The sequence below is a fragment of the Podarcis gaigeae genome (assembly GCF_964106915.1).
Source record: "Podarcis gaigeae genome assembly, chromosome: 5".
In the NCBI taxonomy this organism is placed as follows: domain Eukaryota; kingdom Metazoa; phylum Chordata; class Lepidosauria; order Squamata; family Lacertidae; genus Podarcis; species Podarcis gaigeae.
In genome coordinates, this window is record NC_139681.1 from 8,264,932 (window position 1) to 8,276,082 (window position 11,151).

Consider the following 11,151-nt stretch of genomic DNA (forward strand, 5'->3'; position numbering starts at 1 on the left):
GTCGTGGTCTAATTCTCTTTCTGATGATAAAAACCCATCTGTTTCCTCCGAAAAAACTATCAGGGGATCGTTTGCAACACTTTGGCAGCATTTTTAAGTGAATTGCAGAACGTCAGATTTTTGCTGAAATTGTGACCGCGCGGCTTAGGGATTTTTGCAAAAAAAAAATTGTTCAGACGTCGAGGTCTAATTCTCTTTCTGATGATAAAAACACACCTATTTCTACAGAAAAACCTTCAGCGGATCGTTTGCAACAGTCTGGCAGCATTTTTGAGTGAATTGCAGAACGTCAGATTTTTGCTGAAATTGTGACCGCGCGTCTTAGGGATTTTTGCAAAAAAAAGTTGCTAAGACATCGAGGTCTAATTCTCTTTCTGATGATAAAAACCCATCTGTTTCCTCCGAAAAAACTTTCAGGGGATCGTTTGCAACACTTTGGCAGCATTTTTGAGTGAATTGCAGAACGTCAGATTTTTGCTGAAATTGTGACCGCGCGGCTTAGGGATTTTTGCAAAAAAAAGTTGCTGAGACGTCGAGGTTTAATTCTCTTATTGATGATAAAAACCCATCTGTTTCCTCCGAAAAAACTTTCAGGGGATCGTTTGCAACACTTTGGCAGCATTTTTGAGTGAATTGCAGATCGTCAGATTTTTGCTTAAATTGTGACCGCGCGGCTTAGGGATTTTTGCAAAAAAAAAATTGTTCAGACGTCGAGGTCTAATTCTCCTTCTGATGATAAAAAAACACCTATTTCTACAGTAAAACCTTCAGCGGATCGTTTGCAACAGTCTGGCAGCATTTTGGAGTGAATTGCAGAACGTCAGATTTTTGCTGAAATTGTGACCGCGCGGCTTAGGGATTTTTGGAAAAAAAGTTGTTCAGACGTCGTTGTCTAATTCTCTTTCTGATGATAAAAACCCATCTGTTTCCTCCGAAAAAACTTTCAGGGGATCGTTTGCAACACTTTGGCAGCATTTTTAAGTGAATTGCAGAACGTCAGATTTTTGCTGAAATTGTGACCGCGCGGCTTAGGGATTTTTGCCAAAAAAAGTTGCTCAGACGTCGAGGTCTAATTCTCTTTCTGATGATAAAAACCCATCTGTTTCCTCCGAAAAAACTTTCAGGGGATCGTATGCAACACTTTGGCAGCATTTTTGAGTGAATTGCAGAACGTCAGATTTTTGCTGAAATTGTGATCGCGCGGCTTAGGGATTTTTTCAAAAAAAAGTTGTTCAGACATTGAGGTCTAATTCTCTTTCTGATTATAAAAACACACCTATTTCTACAGAAAAACCTTCAGCGGATCGTTTGCAACAGTCTGGCAGCATTTTTGAGTGAATTGCAGAACGTCAGATTTTTGCTGAAATTGTGACCGTGCGGCTTAGGGATTTTTGCAAAAAAAAGTTGTTCAGACGTCGAGGTCTAATTCTCGTTCTTATGATAAAAACCCATCTGTTTCCTCTGAAAAAACTTTCAGGGGATCGTTTGCAGCACTTTGGCAGCATTTTTGAGTGAATAGCAGAACGTCAGATTTTTGCTGAAATTGTGACCGCGCGGCTTAGGGATTTTTGCAAAAAAAAGTTGTTCACACGTCGAGGGCTTATTCTGTTTCCGATGATAAAAACTCATCTGTTTCCTCCGAAAAAACTTTCAGGGGATCGTTTGCAACACTTTGGCAGCATTTTTAAGTGAATTGCAGAACGTCAGATTTTTGCTGAAATTGTGACCGCACGGCTTAGGGATTTTTGCAAAAAAAAGTTGCTCAGACGTCGAGGTCTAATTCTCTTTCTGATGATAAAAACCCATCTGTTTCCTCCGAAAAAACTTTCAGGGGATGGTTTGCAATACTTTGGCAGCATTTTTGAGTGAATTGCAGAAGGTCAGATTTTTGCTGAAATTGTGACCGCGCGGCTTAGGGATTTTTGCAAAAAAAAGTTGTTCAGACGTCGAGGTCTAATTCTCTTATTGATGATAAAAACCCATCTGTTTCCTCCGAAAAAACTTTCAGGGGATCGTTTGCAACACTTTGGCAGCATTTTTGAGTGAATTGCAGAACGTCAGATTTTTGCTTAAATTGTGACCGCTCGGCTTAGGGATTTTTGCAAAAAAAAAATTGTTCAGACGTCGAGGTCTAATTCTCTTTCTGATGATTAAAAAACACCTATTTCTACAGTAAAACCTTCAGCGGATCGTTTGCAACAGTCTGGCAGCATTTTTGAGTGAATTGCAGAACGTCAGATTTTTGCTGAAATTGTGACCGCGCAGCTTAGGGATTTTTGCAAAAAAAAAATTGTTCAGACGTCGAGGTCTAATTCTCTTTCTGATGATAAAAACACACCTATTTCTACAGAAAAACCTTCAGCGGATCGTTTGCAACAGTCTGGCAGCATTTTTGAGTGAATTGCAGAACGTCAGATTTTTGCTGAAATTGTGACCGCGCGGCTTAGGGATTTTTGCAAAAAAAAGTTGTTCAGACGTCGTGGTCTAATTCTCTTTCTGATGATAAAAATCCATCTGTTTCCTCCGAAAAAAATTTCAGGGGATCGTTTGCAACACTTTGGCAGCATTTTTAAGTGAATTGCAGAACGTCAGATTTTTGCTGAAATTGTGACCGCGAGGCTTAGGGATTTTTGCAAAAAAAAGTTGCTCAGACGTCGAGGTCTAATTCTCTTTCTGATGATAAAAACCCATCTGTTTCCTCCGAAAAAACATTCAGGGGATGGTTTGCAATACTTTGGCAGCATTTTTGAGTGAATTGCAGAAGGTCAGATTTTTGCTGAAATTGTGACCCCGCGGCTTAGGGATTTTTGCAAAAAAAAGTTGCTGAGACGTCGAGGTCTAATTCTCTTATTGATGATAAAAACCCATCTGTTTCCTCCGAAAAAACTTTCAGGTGATCGTTTGCAACACTTTGGCAGCATTTTTGAGTGAATTGCAGAACGTCAGATTTTTGCTTAAATTGTGACCGCGCGGCTTAGGGATTTTTGCAAAAAAAAAATTGTTCAGACGTCGAGGTCTAATTCTCTTTCTGATGATAAAAAAATACCTATTTCTACAGTAAAACCTTCAGCGGATCGTTTGCAACAGTCTGGCAGCATTTTGGAGTGAATTGCAGAACGTCAGATTTTTGCTGAAATTGTGACCGCGCGGCTTAGGGATTTTTGCAAAAAAAAAATTGTTCAGACGTCGAGGTCTAATTCTCTTTCTGATGATAAAAACACACCTATTCCTACAGAAAAACATTCAGCGGATCGTTTGCAACAGTCTGGCAGCATTTTTGAGTGAATTGCAGAACGTCAGATTTTTGCTGAAATTGTGACCGCGCAGCTCAGGGATTTTTGCAAAAAAAAAGTTGCTCAGACATCGAGGTCTAATTCTCTTTCTGATGATAAAAACCCATCTGTTTCCTCCGAAAAAACTTTCAGGGGATCGTTTGCAACACTTTGGCAGCATTTTTGAGTGAATTGCAGAACGTCAGATTTTTGCAAAAAAAAGTTGTTCAGACGTCGAGGTCTAATTCTCTTTCTGATGATAAAAACCCATCTGTTTCCTCCGAAAAAACTTTCAGGGGATCGTTTGCAACACTTTGGCAGCATTTTTGAGTGAATTGCAGAACGTCAGATTTTTGCTGAAATTGTGACCGCGCGGCTTAGGGATTTTTGCAAAAAAAAGTTGTTCAGACGTCGTGGTCTAATTCTCTTTCTGATGATAAAAACCCATCTGTTTCCTCCGAAAAAACTATCAGGGGATCGTTTGCAACACTTTGGCAGCATTTTTAAGTGAATTGCAGAACGTCAGATTTTTGCTGAAATTGTGACCGCGCGGCTTAGGGATTTTTGCAAAAAAAAAATTGTTCAGACGTCGAGGTCTAATTCTCTTTCTGATGATAAAAACACACCTATTTCTACAGAAAAACCTTCAGCGGATCGTTTGCAACAGTCTGGCAGCATTTTTGAGTGAATTGCAGAACGTCAGATTTTTGCTGAAATTGTGACCGCGCGTCTTAGGGATTTTTGCAAAAAAAAGTTGCTAAGACATCGAGGTCTAATTCTCTTTCTGATGATAAAAACCCATCTGTTTCCTCCGAAAAAACTTTCAGGGGATCGTTTGCAACACTTTGGCAGCATTTTTGAGTGAATTGCAGAACGTCAGATTTTTGCTGAAATTGTGACCGCGCGGCTTAGGGATTTTTGCAAAAAAAAGTTGCTGAGACGTCGAGGTCTAATTCTCTTATTGATGATAAAAACCCATCTGTTTCCTCCGAAAAAACTTTCAGGGGATCGTTTGCAACACTTTGGCAGCATTTTTGAGTGAATTGCAGATCGTCAGATTTTTGCTTAAATTGTGACCGCGCGGCTTAGGGATTTTTGCAAAAAAAAAATTGTTCAGACGTCGAGGTCTAATTCTCTTTCTGATGATAAAAAAACACCTATTTCTACAGTAAAACCTTCAGCGGATCGTTTGCAACAGTCTGGCAGCATTTTGGAGTGAATTGCAGAACGTCAGATTTTTGCTGAAATTGTGACCGCGCGGCTTAGGGATTTTTGGAAAAAAAGTTGTTCAGACGTCGTTGTCTAATTCTCTTTCTGATGATAAAAACCCATCTGTTTCCTCCGAAAAAACTTTCAGGGGATCGTTTGCAACACTTTGGCAGCATTTTTAAGTGAATTGCAGAACGTCAGATTTTTGCTGAAATTGTGACCGCGCGGCTTAGGGATTTTTGCCAAAAAAAGTTGCTCAGACGTCGAGGTCTAATTCTCTTTCTGATGATAAAAACCCATCTGTTTCCTCCGAAAAAACTTTCAGGGGATGGTTTGCAACACTTTGGCAGCATTTTTGAGTGAATTGCAGAAGGTCAGATTTTTGCTGAAATTGTGACCGCGCGGCTTAGGGATTTTTGCAAAAAAAAAATTGTTCAGACGTCGAGGTCTAATTCTCTTTCTGATGATAAAAACACACCTATTCCTACAGAAAAACATTCAGCGGATCGTTTGCAACAGTCTGGCAGCATTTTTGAGTGAATTGCAGAACGTCAGATTTTTGCTGAAATTGTGACCGCGCGGCTTAGGGATTTGTGCAAAAAAAAGTTGCTCAGACTTCGAGGTCTAATTCTCTTTCTGATGATAAAAACCCATCTGTTTCCTCCGAAAAAACTTTCAGGGGATCGTTTGCAACACTTTGGCAGCATTTTTGAGTGAATTGCAGAACGTCAGATTTTTGCTGAAATTGTGATCGCGCGGCTTAGGGATTTTTTCAAAAAAAAGTTGTTCAGACATTGAGGTCTAATTCTCTTTCTGATTATAAAAACACACCTATTTCTACAGAAAAACCTTCAGCGGATCGTTTGCAACAGTCTGGCAGCATTTTTGAGTGAATTGCAGAACGTCAGATTTTTGCTGAAATTGTGACCGTGCGGCTTAGGGATTTTTGCAAAAAAAAGTTGTTCAGACGTCGAGGTCTAATTCTCGTTCTTATGATAAAAACCCATCTGTTTCCTCTGAAAAAACTTTCAGGGGATCGTTTGCAGCACTTTGGCAGCATTTTTGAGTGAATAGCAGAACGTCAGATTTTTGCTGAAATTGTGACCGCGCGGCTTAGGGATTTTTGCAAAAAAAAGTTGTTCACACGTCGAGGGCTTATTCTGTTTCCGATGATAAAAACTCATCTGTTTCCTCCGAAAAAACTTTCAGGGGATCGTTTGCAACACTTTGGCAGCATTTTTAAGTGAATTGCAGAACGTCAGATTTTTGCTGAAATTGTGACCGCACGGCTTAGGGATTTTTGCAAAAAAAAGTTGCTCAGACGTCGAGGTCTAATTCTCTTTCTGATGATAAAAACCCATCTGTTTCCTCCGAAAAAACTTTCAGGGGATGGTTTGCAATACTTTGGCAGCATTTTTGAGTGAATTGCAGAAGGTCAGATTTTTGCTGAAATTGTGACCGCGCGGCTTAGGGATTTTTGCAAAAAAAAGTTGTTCAGACGTCGAGGTCTAATTCTCTTATTGATGATAAAAACCCATCTGTTTCCTCCGAAAAAACTTTCAGGGGATCGTTTGCAACACTTTGGCAGCATTTTTGAGTGAATTGCAGAACGTCAGATTTTTGCTTAAATTGTGACCGCTCGGCTTAGGGATTTTTGCAAAAAAAAAATTGTTCAGACGTCGAGGTCTAATTCTCTTTCTGATGATTAAAAAACACCTATTTCTACAGTAAAACCTTCAGCGGATCGTTTGCAACAGTCTGGCAGCATTTTTGAGTGAATTGCAGAACGTCAGATTTTTGCTGAAATTGTGACCGCGCAGCTTAGGGATTTTTGCAAAAAAAAGTTGTTCAGACGTCGTGGTCTAATTCTCTTTCTGATGATAAAAATCCATCTGTTTCCTCCGAAAAAAATTTCAGGGGATCGTTTGCAACACTTTGGCAGCATTTTTAAGTGAATTGCAGAACGTCAGATTTTTGCTGAAATTGTGACCGCGAGGCTTAGGGATTTTTGCAAAAAAAAGTTGCTCAGACGTCGAGGTCTAATTCTCTTTCTGATGATAAAAACCCATCTGTTTCCTCCGAAAAAACTTTCAGGGGATCGTTTGCAACACTTTGGCAGCATTTTTGAGTGAATTGCAGAACGTCAGATTTTTACTGAAATTGTGACCGTGCGGCTTAGGGATTTTTGCAAAAAAAAGTTGCTCAGACATCGAGGTCTAATTCTCTTTCTGATGATAAAAACCCATCTGTTTCCTCCGAAAAAACTTTCAGGGGATCGTTTGCAACACTTTGGCAGCATGTTTGAGTGAATTGCAGAACGTCAGATTTTTGCTGAAATTGTGACCGCGCGGCTTAGGGATTTTTGCAAAAAAAAGTTGTTCAGACGTCGAGGTCTAATTCTCTTTCTGATGATAAAAAAATACCTATTTCTACAGTAAAACCTTCAGCGGATCGTTTGCAACAGTCTGGCAGCATTTTGGAGTGAATTGCAGAACGTCAGATTTTTGCTGAAATTGTGACCGCGCGTCTTAGGGATTTTTGCAAAAAAAAAATTGTTCAGACGTCGAGGTCTAATTCTCTTTCTGATGATAAAAACACACCTATTCCTACAGAAAAACATTCAGCGGATCGTTTGCAACAGTCTGGCAGCATTTTTGAGTGAATTGCAGAACGTCAGATTTTTGCTGAAATTGTGACCGCGCGGCTTAGGGATTTGTGCAAAAAAAAGTTGCTCAGACTTCGAGGTCTAATTCTCTTTCTGATGATAAAAACCCATCTGTTTCCTCCGAAAAAACTTTCAGGGGATCGTTTGCAACACTTTGGCAGCATTTTTGAGTGAATTGCAGAACGTCAGATTTTTGCTGAAATTGTGATCGCGCGGCTTAGGGATTTTTTCAAAAAAAAGTTGTTCAGACATTGAGGTCTAATTCTCTTTCTGATTATAAAAACACACCTATTTCTACAGAAAAACCTTCAGCGGATCGTTTGCAACAGTCTGGCAGCATTTTTGAGTGAATTGCAGAACGTCAGATTTTTGCTGAAATTGTGACCGTGCGGCTTAGGGATTTTTGCAAAAAAAAGTTGTTCAGACGTCGAGGTCTAATTCTCGTTCTTATGATAAAAACCCATCTGTTTCCTCTGAAAAAACTTTCAGGGGATCGTTTGCAGCACTTTGGCAGCATTTTTGAGTGAATAGCAGAACGTCAGATTTTTGCTGAAATTGTGACCGCGCGGCTTAGGGATTTTTGCAAAAAAAAGTTGTTCACACGTCGAGGGCTTATTCTGTTTCCGATGATAAAAACTCATCTGTTTCCTCCGAAAAAACTTTCAGGGGATCGTTTGCAACACTTTGGCAGCATTTTTAAGTGAATTGCAGAACGTCAGATTTTTGCTGAAATTGTGACCGCACGGCTTAGGGATTTTTGCAAAAAAAAGTTGCTCAGACGTCGAGGTCTAATTCTCTTTCTGATGATAAAAACCCATCTGTTTCCTCCGAAAAAACTTTCAGGGGATGGTTTGCAATACTTTGGCAGCATTTTTGAGTGAATTGCAGAAGGTCAGATTTTTGCTGAAATTGTGACCGCGCGGCTTAGGGATTTTTGCAAAAAAAAGTTGTTCAGACGTCGAGGTCTAATTCTCTTATTGATGATAAAAACCCATCTGTTTCCTCCGAAAAAACTTTCAGGGGATCGTTTGCAACACTTTGGCAGCATTTTTGAGTGAATTGCAGAACGTCAGATTTTTGCTTAAATTGTGACCGCTCGGCTTAGGGATTTTTGCAAAAAAAAAATTGTTCAGACGTCGAGGTCTAATTCTCTTTCTGATGATTAAAAAACACCTATTTCTACAGTAAAACCTTCAGCGGATCGTTTGCAACAGTCTGGCAGCATTTTTGAGTGAATTGCAGAACGTCAGATTTTTGCTGAAATTGTGACCGCGCAGCTTAGGGATTTTTGCAAAAAAAAAATTGTTCAGACGTCGAGGTCTAATTCTCTTTCTGATGATAAAAACACACCTATTTCTACAGAAAAACCTTCAGCGGATCGTTTGCAACAGTCTGGCAGCATTTTTGAGTGAATTGCAGAACGTCAGATTTTTGCTGAAATTGTGACCGCGCGGCTTAGGGATTTTTGCAAAAAAAAGTTGTTCAGACGTCGTGGTCTAATTCTCTTTCTGATGATAAAAATCCATCTGTTTCCTCCGAAAAAAATTTCAGGGGATCGTTTGCAACACTTTGGCAGCATTTTTAAGTGAATTGCAGAACGTCAGATTTTTGCTGAAATTGTGACCGCGAGGCTTAGGGATTTTTGCAAAAAAAAGTTGCTCAGACGTCGAGGTCTAATTCTCTTTATGATGATAAAAACCCATCTGTTTCCTCCGAAAAAACTTTCAGGGGATCGTTTGCAACACTTTGGCAGCATTTTTGAGTGAATTGCAGAACGTCAGATTTTTACTGAAATTGTGACCGTGCGGCTTAGGGATTTTTGCAAAAAAAAGTTGCTCAGACATCGAGGTCTAATTCTCTTTCTGATGATAAAAACCCATCTGTTTCCTCCGAAAAAACTTTCAGGGGATCGTTTGCAACACTTTGGCAGCATGTTTGAGTGAATTGCAGAACGTCAGATTTTTGCTGAAATTGTGACCGCGCGGCTTAGGGATTTTTGCAAAAAAAAGTTGTTCAGACGTCGAGGTCTAATTCTCTTTCTGATGATAAAAAAATACCTATTTCTACAGTAAAACCTTCAGCGGATCGTTTGCAACAGTCTGGCAGCATTTTGGAGTGAATTGCAGAACGTCAGATTTTTGCTGAAATTGTGATCGCGCGGCTTAGGGATTTTTGCAAAAAAAAAATTGTTCAGACGTCGAGGTCTAATTCTCTTTCTGATGATAAAAACACACCTATTCCTACAGAAAAACATTCAGCGGATCGTTTGCAACAGTCTGGCAGCATTTTTGAGTGAATTGCAGAACGTCAGATTTTTGCTGAAATTGTGACCGCGCGGCTTAGGGATTTTTGCAAAAAAAAAGTTGCTCAGACATCGAGGTCTAATTCTCTTTCTGATGATAAAAACCCATCTGTTTCCTCCGAAAAAAACTTTCAGGGGATCGTTTGCAACACTTTGGCAGCATTTTTGAGTGAATTGCAGAACGTCAGATTTTTGCAAAAAAAAGTTGTTCAGACGTCGAGGTCTAATTCTCTTTCTGATGATAAAAACCCATCTGTTTCCTCCGAAAAAACTTTCAGGGGATCGTTTGCAACACTTTGGCAGCATTTTTAAGTGAATTGCAGAACGTCAGATTTTTGCTGAACTTGTGACCGCGCGGCTTAGGGATTTTTGCAAAAAAAAGTTGCTGAGACGTCGAGGTCTAATTCTCTTATTGATGATGAAAACCCATCTGTTTCCTCCGAAAAAACTTTCAGGGGATCGTTTGCAACACTTTGGCAGCATTTTTGAGTGAATTGCAGAACGTCAGATTTTTGCTTAAATTGTGACCGCGCGGCTTAGGGATTTTTGCAAAAAAAAAATTGTTCAGACGTCGAGGTCTAATTCTCTTTCTGATGATAAAAAAACACCTATTTCTACAGTAAAACCTTCAGCGGATCGTTTGCAACAGTCTGGCAGCATTTTGGAGTGAATTGCAGAACGTCAGATTTTTGCTGAAATTGTGACCGCGCGGCTTAGGGATTTTTGGAAAAAAAGTTGTTCAGACGTCGTGGTCTAATTCTCTTTCTGATGATAAAATCCCATCTGTTTCCTCCGAAAAAACTTTCAGGGGATCGTTTGCAACCCTTTGGCAGCATTTTTAAGTGAATTGCAGAACGTCAGATTTTTGCTGAAATTGTGACCGCGCGGCTTAGGGATTTTTGCCAAAAAAAGTTGCTCAGACGTCGAGGTCTAATTCTCTTTCTGATGATAAAAACCCATCTGTTTCCTCCGAAAAAACTTTCAGGGGATGGTTTGCAACACTTTGGCAGCATTTTTGAGTGAATTGCAGAAGGTCAGATTTTTGCTGAAATTGTGACCGCGCGGCTTAGGGATTTTTGCAAAAAAAAAATTGTTCAGACGTCGAGGTCTAATTTTCTTTCTGATGATAAAAACACACCTATTCCTACAGAAAAACATTCAGCGGATCGTTTGCAACAGTCTGGAAGCATTTTTGAGTGAATTGCAGAACGTCAGATTTTTGCTGAAATTGTGACCGCGCGGCTTAGGGATTTTTGCAAAAAAAAGTTGCTCAGACTTCGAGGTCTAATTCTCTTTCTGATGATAAAAACCCATCTGTTTCCTCCGAAAAAACTTTCAGGGGATCGTTTGCAACACTTTGGCAGCATTTTGGAGTGAATTGCAGAACGTCAGATTTTTGCTGAAATTGTGATCGCGCGGCTTAGGGATTTTTTCAAAAAAAAGTTGTTCAGACATTGAGGTCTAATTCTCTTTCTGATTATAAAAACACACCTATTTCTACAGAAAAACCTTCAGCGGATCGTTTGCAACAGTCTGGCAGCATTTTTGAGTGAATTGCAGAACGTCAGATTTTTGCTGAAATTGTGACCGCACGGCTTAGGGATTTTTGCAAAAAAAAGTTGCTCAGACGTCGAGGTCTAATTCTCTTTCTGATGATAAAAACCCATCTGTTTCCTCCGAAAAAACTTTCAGGGGATGGTTTG